Genomic DNA, 12,089 nt, shown 5'->3' with positions numbered 1-12,089 from the left:
TCGACGTCCCCACTGCCATCACTGTGGATGCCTCTGACGCGGCAGCTGGCGGCGTGCTCCAGCAGCTCATCAAAGGCCAATGGAAGCTGCTCGCTTTTTTCAGCCGGCACCTACGACCCCTGGAATTTAAGTACAGCGCTTTCGACAGGGAGCTGCTGGCCCTGTCCCTTGCCATCCAGCACTTCAGGTATTTCCTGGAAGGGAGGGATCACGGTCTTCACAGACCACAAGCCCCTCACTTTTGCGTTTGCCAAAGTGTCGGACCCGTGGTCGGGCCGCCAGCAACGCCACCTGTCATACATCTCGGAGTTTACCACCACGATCAAGCACATCTCCGGGAAGAACAATGTGGTAGCCGACACGCTGTCACGCACCTCCGTCCAATCAGTGCACTGTCTCCGGGGGTGGATTATGCGGCATTAGCGAAGGTGCTACGGCTGGACAGCAAGATGCCGGCGTACCGAACCGCAGTCTCAGGACTCCGCCTCAAAGACATACCCACTGGGCCCGAAGGTAATGAGCTCCTTTGCAATGTGTCCACCGGGCAACCTCGGCCCATTGTCCTGACCGCTTGGAGGCGCCATGTTTTCAAAGCCTTGCACGGTTTAGCACATCCTTCCATCCAGGCGACCATCCGGCTGATCACAGACAGGTTTGTGTGGCACAGCCTACGCAAGCAGGTCGGGCACTGGGCCAGGACATGCATGCACTGCCAAACCTCCAAAATCCAGAGGCACGTGAGGGCCCCACTGCAATCCTTCCAGCCGACACATAGGAGGTTTGAACATGTCTACGTGGACATCGTCGGCCCACTGCCGGTTTTGAGAGGAGCGAGATACCTGTTCACCATGGTGGACAGGTTCACGAGGTGGCCGGAAGCTGTCCCACTCGCTGACACGGCCACGGAGACATGTGCCAGAGCCCTGATTACCACCTAGGTGGCACGGTTCGGACTCCCAGCCCACGTCACTTCAGAGAGGGGTGTGTAGTTCACATCGGCTTTGTGGTCTGCACTGACACAACTCCTCGGAACCCAGCTCCACCGAATGACTGCTTACCACCCGCAGTCCAACAGCCTGGTGGAACGTTTCCACAGGCACTTGAAATCAGCCCTGATGGCATGCCTCCAAGGGCCAGACTGGGCTGATGAACTCCCCTGGGTGCTGCTTGGCATCCGCACGGTACTCAAGGAGGACCTGGCCGCATCATCAGCCAAACTTCTTTACAGTGCCCCACTCCCAGTTCCCGGTGAGTTTGTGCCAGCACCCCGTGGCCAGGAGGACACACCTACAGCGGTCCTAACTAAACTCCGGGAACGGCTTGGAACGCATACCCCAGTCCCGACGTCCCATCACGGAACAACACCGTCTTTCATGCCCAAGGACCTACAACAGAGCAAGTATGTTTTCGTTCGCCAAGGCGTGCACAGACCACCCCTGCAGCAACCATATGAAGGACCCTACAAGGTGGTGCACAATAATGGGACGATCTGTGTTCTCGACATTGGCGATCATGAAGAGACTTTTACCATTGACCATCTCAAACCGGCGCATCTAGACCTTGAACGTCCGGTTGCGGTGCCACCCCCACGACGACGAGGCCAGCCACCTATAAGAACTGACAGTGTGCAGGCTGTGGACTCTGCACCTCCTAGCACCGGTTCTGGGGCGGGGGGGGGGGTCATGTGGTGGCTCGCCCACGCGGCAAGCGAACCAGCTCTGGCAGTCGCGGGCAAGTCCACAGCCAGCGGCAACTGAGAGGGCTCCGAGTGCAGGGCAGACTTCAGCCCGGATTCGTCGTCACTTCCGCCCCACAAAGAGCGGGGGATGCTGGGAGCGGGCATTTAAGCACGCGTGGATTTAAAACAGTAAACAGTTCAAACAGACCCTGCTCGACTCAATGTGTTGCTTTCACTCATCGCGTATCGGTGCAGCTACAGGCCTTATTTATTTATACACTTCCGTGCTCCCAAGTTTTCCTGAAAATATTTGAGATAATAACTTTTGCCACATTGCCTGGATGAGAAGCAGAGGACAAAGGAAGCAGTCACGTGCTTCCTTTTAAAATTTTTAGCCTCAAGTTATGGGAATTAATCACTTATTTGAAAATTATTCCTAAAATTCCAGGACAACACCACATAGACTGCCCTGTTGTGACCTACTACGTCAATGAGCTCAGTGAATTTGACCAATACAAGATTTAAAGGTTATGGAATGTTCTGGAATGGCAGAATTATTTGCAATGCAACTGAAGTTTTAATACCAAAAGTCTTTTAAAAGAAATATTGCATTAATTTTCTTATTATTCCCGATATTGTAGAGGCACAAACGTTAGAGTTGAATGACATTGATAACATCAATAGTTACGATAAGCCAGAAGGGATTAATGAGACTCAAGGTGATTAAATAGGAGTTTTTCTGTAACTGCTGCAAAATTTGAATCTTACCCCTGAAACATGAATACATATACAATAAGACCCTCATAAAAATGTTATAAAAGATTCTGCCTCTTGCCAAACAAAGAACAGCTCATAATTTATTCCTGACTCAGTATCACATTCTGAACAGGAGCTCGCAGTAGCAAAGTTTCAATCTGTATGATGCCTTACATTCTCGAATTGAAGTTGATTTTCATGAAAGCTCTGACTCACCTCTCTTCTGCACAGTCCCTTGAGATTTCGGAAGAAAATTCTGGCCCTGATGTTCTCTAGTTTGCAGATTTTCTGCCTTAGAATTATTACCACCACTGTTTCTGCTTGTTCATTCACACAACTTTCAGAGACACATTAACAATGATGAAACCAGACATTCTGTTCCATTAATAGCACAACCCTACTCAATTGGGAGTCCTGCCAACATTCACTTGGTCAGCCTATTAAAAGCCAATGATAAAAGTCTCAAGAGACCAGTTAAACACAGCCTCTACTTGCTTATTATTAACCTGTTGAGATCTCCATGAAAGACAGTAATCACCATACTTAAAAATTCAGTAAGTATACAACCCATTAAATAATATGTATCTGGCATTTAGAATTCCTTAGAATGAGACCAATGACCGGTAAAGCCATTGCTTCAGTATTGTTAAGCACACTACACACTGGGCTTGTGCATTATCTTCATCCAAAATATATTTTTACGGAGGAGCTGAAAAGGGTTAACACTATAAAGAGGACATACATGAAATGAGTTCCCAGCAATGGACGCCAGGGCCAATTCAGACTGGCTCCCCTAAGCCAATGAAGAACTAGGTGCAATATGTGCTGTAAAGAGCTGATGTTCTTCTGGACATCATTGCACATGTCTGACATGATAGTTAATGTGTCAGACAATGAACAAAGTCTAAAAAGAAAATCATGGCTTGTAGCAAATACATCACTTTCTTGAACAATTGTTTAATCATTAAAATGTTATCTCCTACTGCAAAGTCTATTATTCTTAATGCAGAATTTTTAGACTAAAAACTTAGAAATTAACAAAAGAACTTGGATAAATCTAAAACATTTCTAAATGCTTCAAAAGATATAAAATGTTACTGTATTAGGGATTGATGGAAAATAAGATTGGCAGTGAGAGAGCATGAGAAAAAAACCTGGCAACAAACATAAAGAGGCCAAAATACTCCAGAGGAATGTGAACAGGGAAAGGATTGTAAGGAGTGGTGGGGTTGGGCAGAGACCAAAAAGGAAATCTGGTCACTGAGAGGGAGCACATGGCTGAGGTACTAAACAAGTACTTTACGTCAGTCTTCAGAAGATGAGTTGTATTTCTGGGTGAGCTAAAAATTGATAATGAAAACCTATGCATATCTAAAAGTGGATAAATCACTTGATCCAGACGGGTTATATCCCTAGAGGGCATGGAGAATTAGAGGAAATTGCAAAGGTCCTGGTCATAATCCTTCAAACATTGGTGAATTCAGGAATGGTGTCTGAAGACTAGAGTATCAGAAATCTTACACATTTGTCCGATAATGGGTGATGGGATAAAGTCATACAGCAGAGAAACAGGTTCTTCAGCTGACTGTGTCTGTGCCAGCCGTAATGTCCATCGCTACTAATCCCACTGCCTCTATTAATTCCATATCCCTCTATACCCTGCTCATTAAAGCATTGCCAGGATTCCTCTCAAATCTTGTTACTGTTCCTGCCTCCATCACCTCCTGTGACAAACAGGTTATTGCAGATGCCAACTACTCTTTGTGTGAAAACATTGATTCCCCATGAAACCTTCTCCCACTTGATTCCCCATGAAACCTTCTCCCACTTACACTAATACCATTTAGTTTTAAACACTCCTTCCACTGGAACCAGACACTGGTAATCTAACCTATCTATGTCTTTCATAATTTTATACACCTCTATCATGTCATCTCTCAGCCTTCTTCATTCCAAGGTAGGCAGACCTCTCCTACTAATACAAGCAACACACACAAAATGCTGGAGGAACTCAGCAGGCCAGGCAGCATCTATGGAAAAAAGTACAGTCAACGTTTTGGGCTGAGATCCTTCGGCAGGACTATTAATACGAGCCCTCCAATCCACCTAATATCATTGTGAGTCTTTTCTGCAACCACTGTAATCACATCCTTCCTACAATATGGCAATGAAAATTGCATACAATACCAGCAGTGCAGCCTAAACAGTGTTTTGTACACTGTAAGAAGATGTCCCGACTCTAATTCTCAATGCGTCGGATGATATACACCAGTGTTCCTAGTGTTTTCCTTGCCACCCTGTTCTCGTGTTGTCTCCATTTTAAGGGAACCACGTAATCATACCTGAGGTCTCTCTCGTTCAACAATCCTCTCCAGAGACCTGCCATTCATTATGTTTGTCCTGCCCTGGTTTAATTTACCAAAATGCAACTTTTCATACTTGTCCAATTTAAACTTCATCAGCAATTCCTTTGTCCAGTTGATCTATATCCTTTGTTAAGTTCCATCAGTCTTTCCCATTCCCAGTTGACCTAGATCCTTTGTAAACCTAGACAACCTTCTTCACTGTACACCACATCACCAGTATTGGTGTCATCTGCAAACATACTAACAATTTACATTCTCATCAATTGACGTGATAGACTTCCAAAGACATTTGATAAAGTGAATCCCATCCATCATAGACAACAGAGTGTCCACAATGCATGTCTTTTTTTAAATTTGGTGTGGTAACTTTACTAAGCTTATTAATTGCACTGTTCCCACCACTCAAGTGAGCTTCGATGAGCTCCATCTTGAACTGCTGCTGTCCATGTAAACAAGGTGCTCCCATAATGCTGCTGGAATTTGGGTCAATGAGTAAAAAAGGAACAGCGTACAGTCAATTCAGAATGACCTGTAACCTTGGACCATAATTAGGAGTTGTGATATTCCATCAATGCCAGCAGCTATGTTCCATAGGAACCCAAGTGATGATATATCCCTGCCAGTGACTGGCAGTGGGTATTACAACCACATAGAGATGATGAAGTTCAATTTCAAAGTGCTCTTGGATATGATCCCTGCAATAATGACATAGTCTAAAGAACTTCAACATGAATAAGTTCATCAAAGCTAAATTTCTTCCAATTCTGCAGAGGAAAAGAGCCATATTGTTTTCTCAGGGCTTTCTTGAAATGTTGGTGAACTCCTGTAAGCAAAGAAATAACTTTTAACAGTAACCATAAAATGCACCGGGCAATTTAGTATCATGTGAATAATTATTTTATGAAATGGATGATGATGACTATGAACTGTCACAGGACATAGAACAGTAGAGCACAGGAGGGGCCCTTCAGCCCATAGCGTTGTGCTGAACCAATTAAATTAGTGATCGACTGATGTCACACAAATGATTGAGAAACTTGAGCAGAATAAAATTAAAGGAACAAGCATTGTGAAATACACTGTAGCATGTGCTCAGTGGTTGTTGTTTGGCAGTGACTCTGGATGATGAAGAGTGCTTTTATCTGGGTAGGTGCCAGACCCCTAGATCAAATGGCTGTAGGTGGTCACAACTTTTGTTTCACGAGTGTGGTTTGAAGCCAGTTGGCCGGGAAGCAATTTGCTGAACTTGTTCATCAGCCAAAAACCCATGAACAGTCAGAAGATTACTCAGGACTATGAAGTGTTACAGTAAGCATTCAAGTAAGCTAGTCTGCTAGTAAGCTAGTCTGGTTGGGACCCTCACTACAGATGGGAAGTTCATGTGATATCGTTTATTTTGACATGGCTTGTACTCAGCATTTCCCAGTCTTTTGACAACAATTAACATCCACCTGCCTTACTTTATCCAGAACATGCTCACTAAATTATCTGTCTTCAAATTTGTAACTAACATCAGCAGGGATTATCATATCATTGTACTATATATCAGAGATGCTGATAATTAACTCAAGGGAAAGTTATTATATATCTTCCAGTGTTCCTCTGCTGACTTACCTATCCATTTGTAAATCTAACCTCATGTCAAGTAATAGTTCGATTCACTTAGTAATGCTCTTTCTGCTAACTATTTTTTTGTTTGAATGCACCTTGTCATTATGCAGTGACCAATAGCCTGATAGAGTTGGTTGAAGAGATCATTGAATAAATTGCAACCTATATTTTCTCCAGTGTTATGCCTTCAGATATCAAAATCACCTTATTCACAGTTGAAGTCTTCCACACTGCATTTTAGCTTCTACATAATCGTGGCTTACTTTCATTGTAAGCCTTTTTATCAAAAGTTAAAACTAGTTCACACAGATTGCCAGATAGTATTGCCATTTAGTGCAAAGTAAAACATGTATTTCAAACTTGTGTAACATTTGGCCATTGAATTGTGATACAGGTTTCATTCCCTGCCCCAAAGGGTCTTGATGTCGTCATCTCTATGGAGAAGAAATGTTGAGTGGGAATCAGTTCCTCCTTCACAAGGAACTGCAGGGAATTAACCAATAGGAGAACACATTACTACCAGGGGTGATTGATAAGTTTGTAGCCTAAGGTAGAAGGAGTCAATTTTAGAAAACCTAGCACATTTATTTTTCAACATAGTCCCCTCCTACATTTACACACTTAGTCCAGTGGTCGTGAAGCATACGAATCCCTTTGTAGAAGTTGGCGTCTTGGACCTCCAGTAGTGGTCCACAGCAGGGGTGATTGATAAGTTCATGGCCTAAGGTAGAAGGAGATGAGTTATTAACTTCAAACTTTCTGCATAATCTCTCAAAGAGTTGAACTGCACGTGCATGTAACGAGAGCTGTATAACTCACAAACACAAGGAAATTAGCAGATGCTGGAATTTCAAGCAACACACATCAAAGTTGCTGGTGAATGCTGCAGGCCAGGCAGCATCTCTAGGAAGAGGTACAGTTAACGTTTCAGGCTGAGACCCTTCATCAGGACTAACTGAAAAAAGACCTAGTAAGAGATTTGAAAGTGAAAGGGAGGGGGAGATCTGAAATGATAGGAGAAGACAGGAGGGGGAGGGATGGAGCCAAGAGCTGGACAGGTGATTGGCAAAAGGGATATGAGAGGATCATGGGACAGGAGGCCTAGGGAGAAAGAAAGGGGGAGGGGTAAGCCCAGAGGATGGGTAAGGGGTATAGTGAGGGACAGAGGGAGAAAAAGGACAGAGGGAAAAAGAATGTGTGTATATAAATAAATAAATAACGGATGGGGTTCGAGGGGGAGGTGGGGTATCAGTGGAAGTTTGAAAAGTCAATGTTCACACCATCAGGTTGGAGGCTACCCAGGCGGAATATAAGGTGCTGTTCCTCCAACCTGAGTGTGGCTTCATCTTTACAGTAGAGGAGGCCGTGCATACACATATCAGAATGGGAATGGGACGTGGAATTAAAATGTGTGGCCACTGGGAGATCCTGCTTTCTCTGGCGGACAGAGCGTAGGTGTTCCGCAAAACGATCTCCCAGTCTGCGTCGGGTCTCGCCAATATATAGAAGGCCGCATTGGGAGCACCGGACGCAGTATATCACCCCAGCCAACTCACAGGTGAAGTGTTGCCTCACCTGGAAGGACTCTCTGGGGCCCTGAATGGGTCTATCCACAGCCTCCTCTACTGTATAACTCATCTCCTTCTACCTTAGGCCATGAACTTATCAATCACCCCTGCTGTGGACCACTTTCTGGAGGTCCAAGACACTGACCTCTACAAAGAAGGGATCCGTATGCTCCACGACCGCTAGACAAAGTGTGTAAGTGTAGGAGGGGACTATGTTGAAAAATAAATGTGCTAGATTTTCTAAAACGGACCCCTTCTACCTTCGGCTATGAATTTATCAATCACCCCTCGTACCAACAAAATGGCTTTGTCTGAGACTTCAAAATATTCCAGAAGAAGGTGGCACCAGCAAACAATGCGACCAAGAGAGACATCCTCCAGATGGTTCACAAAACTACATCTTCTTTTACTTTCAAATGTGATTCTGTTACTGTGGGAGCCTGTGATCTTCAGTTTGCTGGTGTGTTTTCAGGCTGATTGAGCAAACTGGCACTTTGCTCTCTCTGAGGGGCTTCCATGAGGCATGTGGTCTCGAGGCCAAGAAGGCTGGAGATGAGATGTGAGCCCATGATCAACTTCATTTCTCACCAATTAATGCATTGAGGGCAATATTGAAATCATCGAGATGAGTGCATAGGGCAGGTGCTTGCTCAGTGCCTTATCCCTGTGTTCAAATGGTCTCTCTCCCTCAATGTAGCGGAGGATGGTACCGGAGTCCTGGGCCTTGGGCAAAGTTTAATTGACATTGTTTGTGGAATGGACTCTGCAGTTCACATTATAATATGTTTATGGTTTCTGGTCGGTCCTTTTTTTGTTGTTTTGGGTGACTTAAATTGGATAACAAACACCGAGCTGAACTGAGTCTGTCTGGATTCTTGATTTTGTGTGTTTTATGCTGCGTTTTTCGCTCCTGTTTTTTGTTGCCATTTGCACAATTTGTTCTTTTTACGCACGTGGTAGAGTTTGGTGATTTTCTTTCTACTGGTTTTGTTTGTTTAGTGCCTGTCTGTGGAGAACACGAATCTCAAGGTTCTACACTGACTACATTGATAATAAATGTACTTTGAATCTTTCAACCTTTGATACATGGATAGTAAATATTGGAAAGCAGAGGCATTTTTCATTAAGTACAATTGTCAATTCACTTAAAGCTGGTGGTTGATTTTAAATAAAAAAGGGAATAAAAATTGGTAAATCAATTATTGATTATAAATAGTTGTCTGCATTAGTGGTTCAATGTGAGAGTAAGTTGCGCATTATGAAATACAAATCTTTGGCAAATATTTATTTATTTATTGACATATAATACGGAGTAGGCAGTTCCTCCAATTTATTCGTCGCCTAATCATGAGACAATTTACAATGACCAATTACCCTACCAACTAGTACATCTTTGGAATGTAGGAGGGAACTGGAGCACTCAGAGGAAACTCACATGGTCACGGGGAGAATGTACAAACTCCTTACAGGTAGAAGTTAGAATTGAACCCAGGTCGCTGGTACTGTAAAGCATTGTGCTAACCACTACGCTGCCATACCGTGAAAGGCAATGTCACATCATATTCCAGACTGATATTTTGCGAGTTCATTGCTCTCTAAATACAAACAAGAAATAATTTTTATTAAAATAGAAAACTCAGTCCAAAAGACCAGTAGACATTATAGCAGATGAAAATCTGCTCAGAAATGAAAACATGAAGATTTCACCCAGTAGTAGTGCAAATAATATACAGTACTTAAGCTCATTAAGCAGTGAAACCATAGCACAATTACAGCAACTTTCAAAGATCACTAATAGGGAGAACATGTAGTCTGATTTGATTCAGCTCAAGGTATGCTCATTACATCAGATCCTTTGATATACAGTGTTGTTGCATTTAGACCATAAGACAAAGGAGCAGAAGTTGGCCATCCGGCCCATCGAGTCTGCTCCGCCATTTTATCATGAGCGGATCCATTCTCCCATTTAGTCCCACTCACCCGCCTTCTCACCATAACCTTTGATGCCCTGGCTACTCAAGGCATTTGGTCCTATGCATGTCTGCAGCACTTATTTTTTAAACTTTTAAATAGTACATGTTTGCAAGGTGGATGGAAGTCAGTTCCTTATGCCTTACTTTGGTTTTTGTCTCATTAAGCAACCTTTTAAATCAAACACTTTAAGATAAACAGTTATCTTGATATTAGGCCCATAGGAGTAGGCCATCTGGCCCGTCGAGCCTGCTCCACCATTCAATAAGATCATGGCTGATCTGGCCATGGACTCATCTCCACCCATCTGCTTTTCCCCATAACCCTTAATTCCCCTTCTATGCAAAAATCTATCCAACCTTGTCTTAAATATATTTACTGAGGTAGCCTCCACTTCTTCATTGGGCAGAGAATTCCACAGATTCACCATTCTCTAGGAAAAGCAGTTCCTCTTCATCTCCATCCTAAATCTACTCCCCCGAATCTTGAGGCTATGTCCCCTCATTCTAGTCTCATCTGTCAGTGGAAATAATTTTCCTGCTTCTATTTTATTTATCCCTTTCATAATTTTATGTTTCTATAAGATCTCCTCTCATTCTTCTGAATTCCACCGAATACAATCCCAGGTGACTCAATCTCTCCTCATAATCTAAACTCCTCATCTCTGGAATCAACCGAGTAAACCTCCCATGAAGCCTCCAAGGCCAATATATCTTTCCTCAAGTCAGGGGACCAAAACTGCACACAGTACTCCAGATGCAGCCTCACCAGTACCCTGTACAGTTGCAGCATAACCTCTCTGCTCTTAAATTCAACCCCTCTAGCAATCCCATTTGCCTTCTTGATAGCCTGGTGCATCTGCAAACCAACCTTTTGTGATTCGTACACAAGCACACTCAAGTCCCACAGCAATTTTTACCATTTAAAAAATAATCTGCTCTTCCATTTTTCCTTCTAAAGCTGATGACCTCGCATTTACCAACATCGTATTTCATCTGCCAGACCCTTGCCCACTCACTTAACCTATCTATATCTCTCTGCAGACTCTCTGTATCTACTGCACAATTTGCTTTTCCATTCAATTTAGCATCATCAGCAAACTTAGATAAGCTACATTCAGTTCCCTCTTCCAGATCGTTAATGTATATCGTGAACAGTTGCAGGCCCAGCACCAACCCCTGTGGCACACTGCTCACCACTGATTACCAGCTAGAGTAACACCCATGTATTCCAACTCTCTGCTTTCTATTAGTTAACCAATCCTCTATCCATGCTAATAAATCAGCCCCAACTCTATGCCTCCTTATCTTATAGATCAGTCTTTTATACGGCACCTTATCAACTCTCTTCTGGAAATCCAAGTAAATAACGTTCATCTGTTTCCCTCTATCCACTGCACTCATTATATCCTCAAAGAACTCCAGTGAGTTTGTCAAACTGGACCTGCCTTTGCTGAATCCATGCTGCATCTGCCTGATGGCTCCATTTCTTTCCAGATGTCTCGCTATTTCTTCTTTAATGATAGCTTCATGCATTTTCCCAACCTCAGATGTTAAACTAACTGCCTATAGTTACCTGCCTTTTGCCTACGTCATTTTTTGAACAGTGGCATGAACTTCACCTTCTTCCAATCCGCTGGGACCAGCCCAGCGTCCAGAGGATTTTGATAAATTATCACCAAAGCCTCTACTATAACTTCTGCCATTTCTTTCAATACCCTGGGATGCATTCCATTGGGACTAGAGGACTTATCTATCTTTGGGCCCATAAGTTTGCTCAGCACTACCTCTTTAGTGATAGCTATTGTATCGAGGTCCTCATCTCCCATCACATCCATAGCATCTCTCTTTGGCATGTTAGATGTGTCCTCCATTGTGAAGACTGACACAAGATAATCATTCAAAGCCTCGGCCATTTCCTCATTACCCAGTATCAATTTCCCCTTCTTGTCCTCCAAGGGACCTACACTCACTTTGGCCACCCCTTTCCACTTAATACAATTATAAAATCTTTTACTATCTCTTTTTTTATTTTATGCTAGTTTATTTCCACAATCTATCTTCCCTTTCTTTATTGTTTAGTGATTCTTTGTTGCTTTTTAAAGTTTCCCCAAACTTCCAGCTGCCCACTACTCTTTGC

The 12,089-nt window shown here is 43.4% G+C and overlaps 1 protein-coding gene across 2 annotated transcripts in view; it reads right to left on the bottom strand.

The window, feature by feature from the left end:
• Positions 1-2,762, bottom strand: part of kcnab1a (potassium voltage-gated channel subfamily A regulatory beta subunit 1a) — a 426,617-nt gene extending 423,855 nt beyond the window's left edge. For both annotated transcript variants that reach the window (XM_072255366.1, XM_072255368.1), the window contains exon 1: positions 2,651-2,762. The gene's annotated coding sequence lies outside the window, so the exon portion shown is untranslated. The remainder of the gene's footprint in view (positions 1-2,650) is intronic.
• Between the last annotated feature and the right edge of the window lie 9,327 nt (positions 2,763-12,089).

The sequence above is a fragment of the Mobula birostris genome, chromosome 4, assembly GCF_030028105.1.
Source record: "Mobula birostris isolate sMobBir1 chromosome 4, sMobBir1.hap1, whole genome shotgun sequence".
In the NCBI taxonomy this organism is placed as follows: domain Eukaryota; kingdom Metazoa; phylum Chordata; class Chondrichthyes; order Myliobatiformes; family Myliobatidae; genus Mobula; species Mobula birostris.
This window is presented reverse-complemented; position numbering and strand designations above follow the sequence as displayed.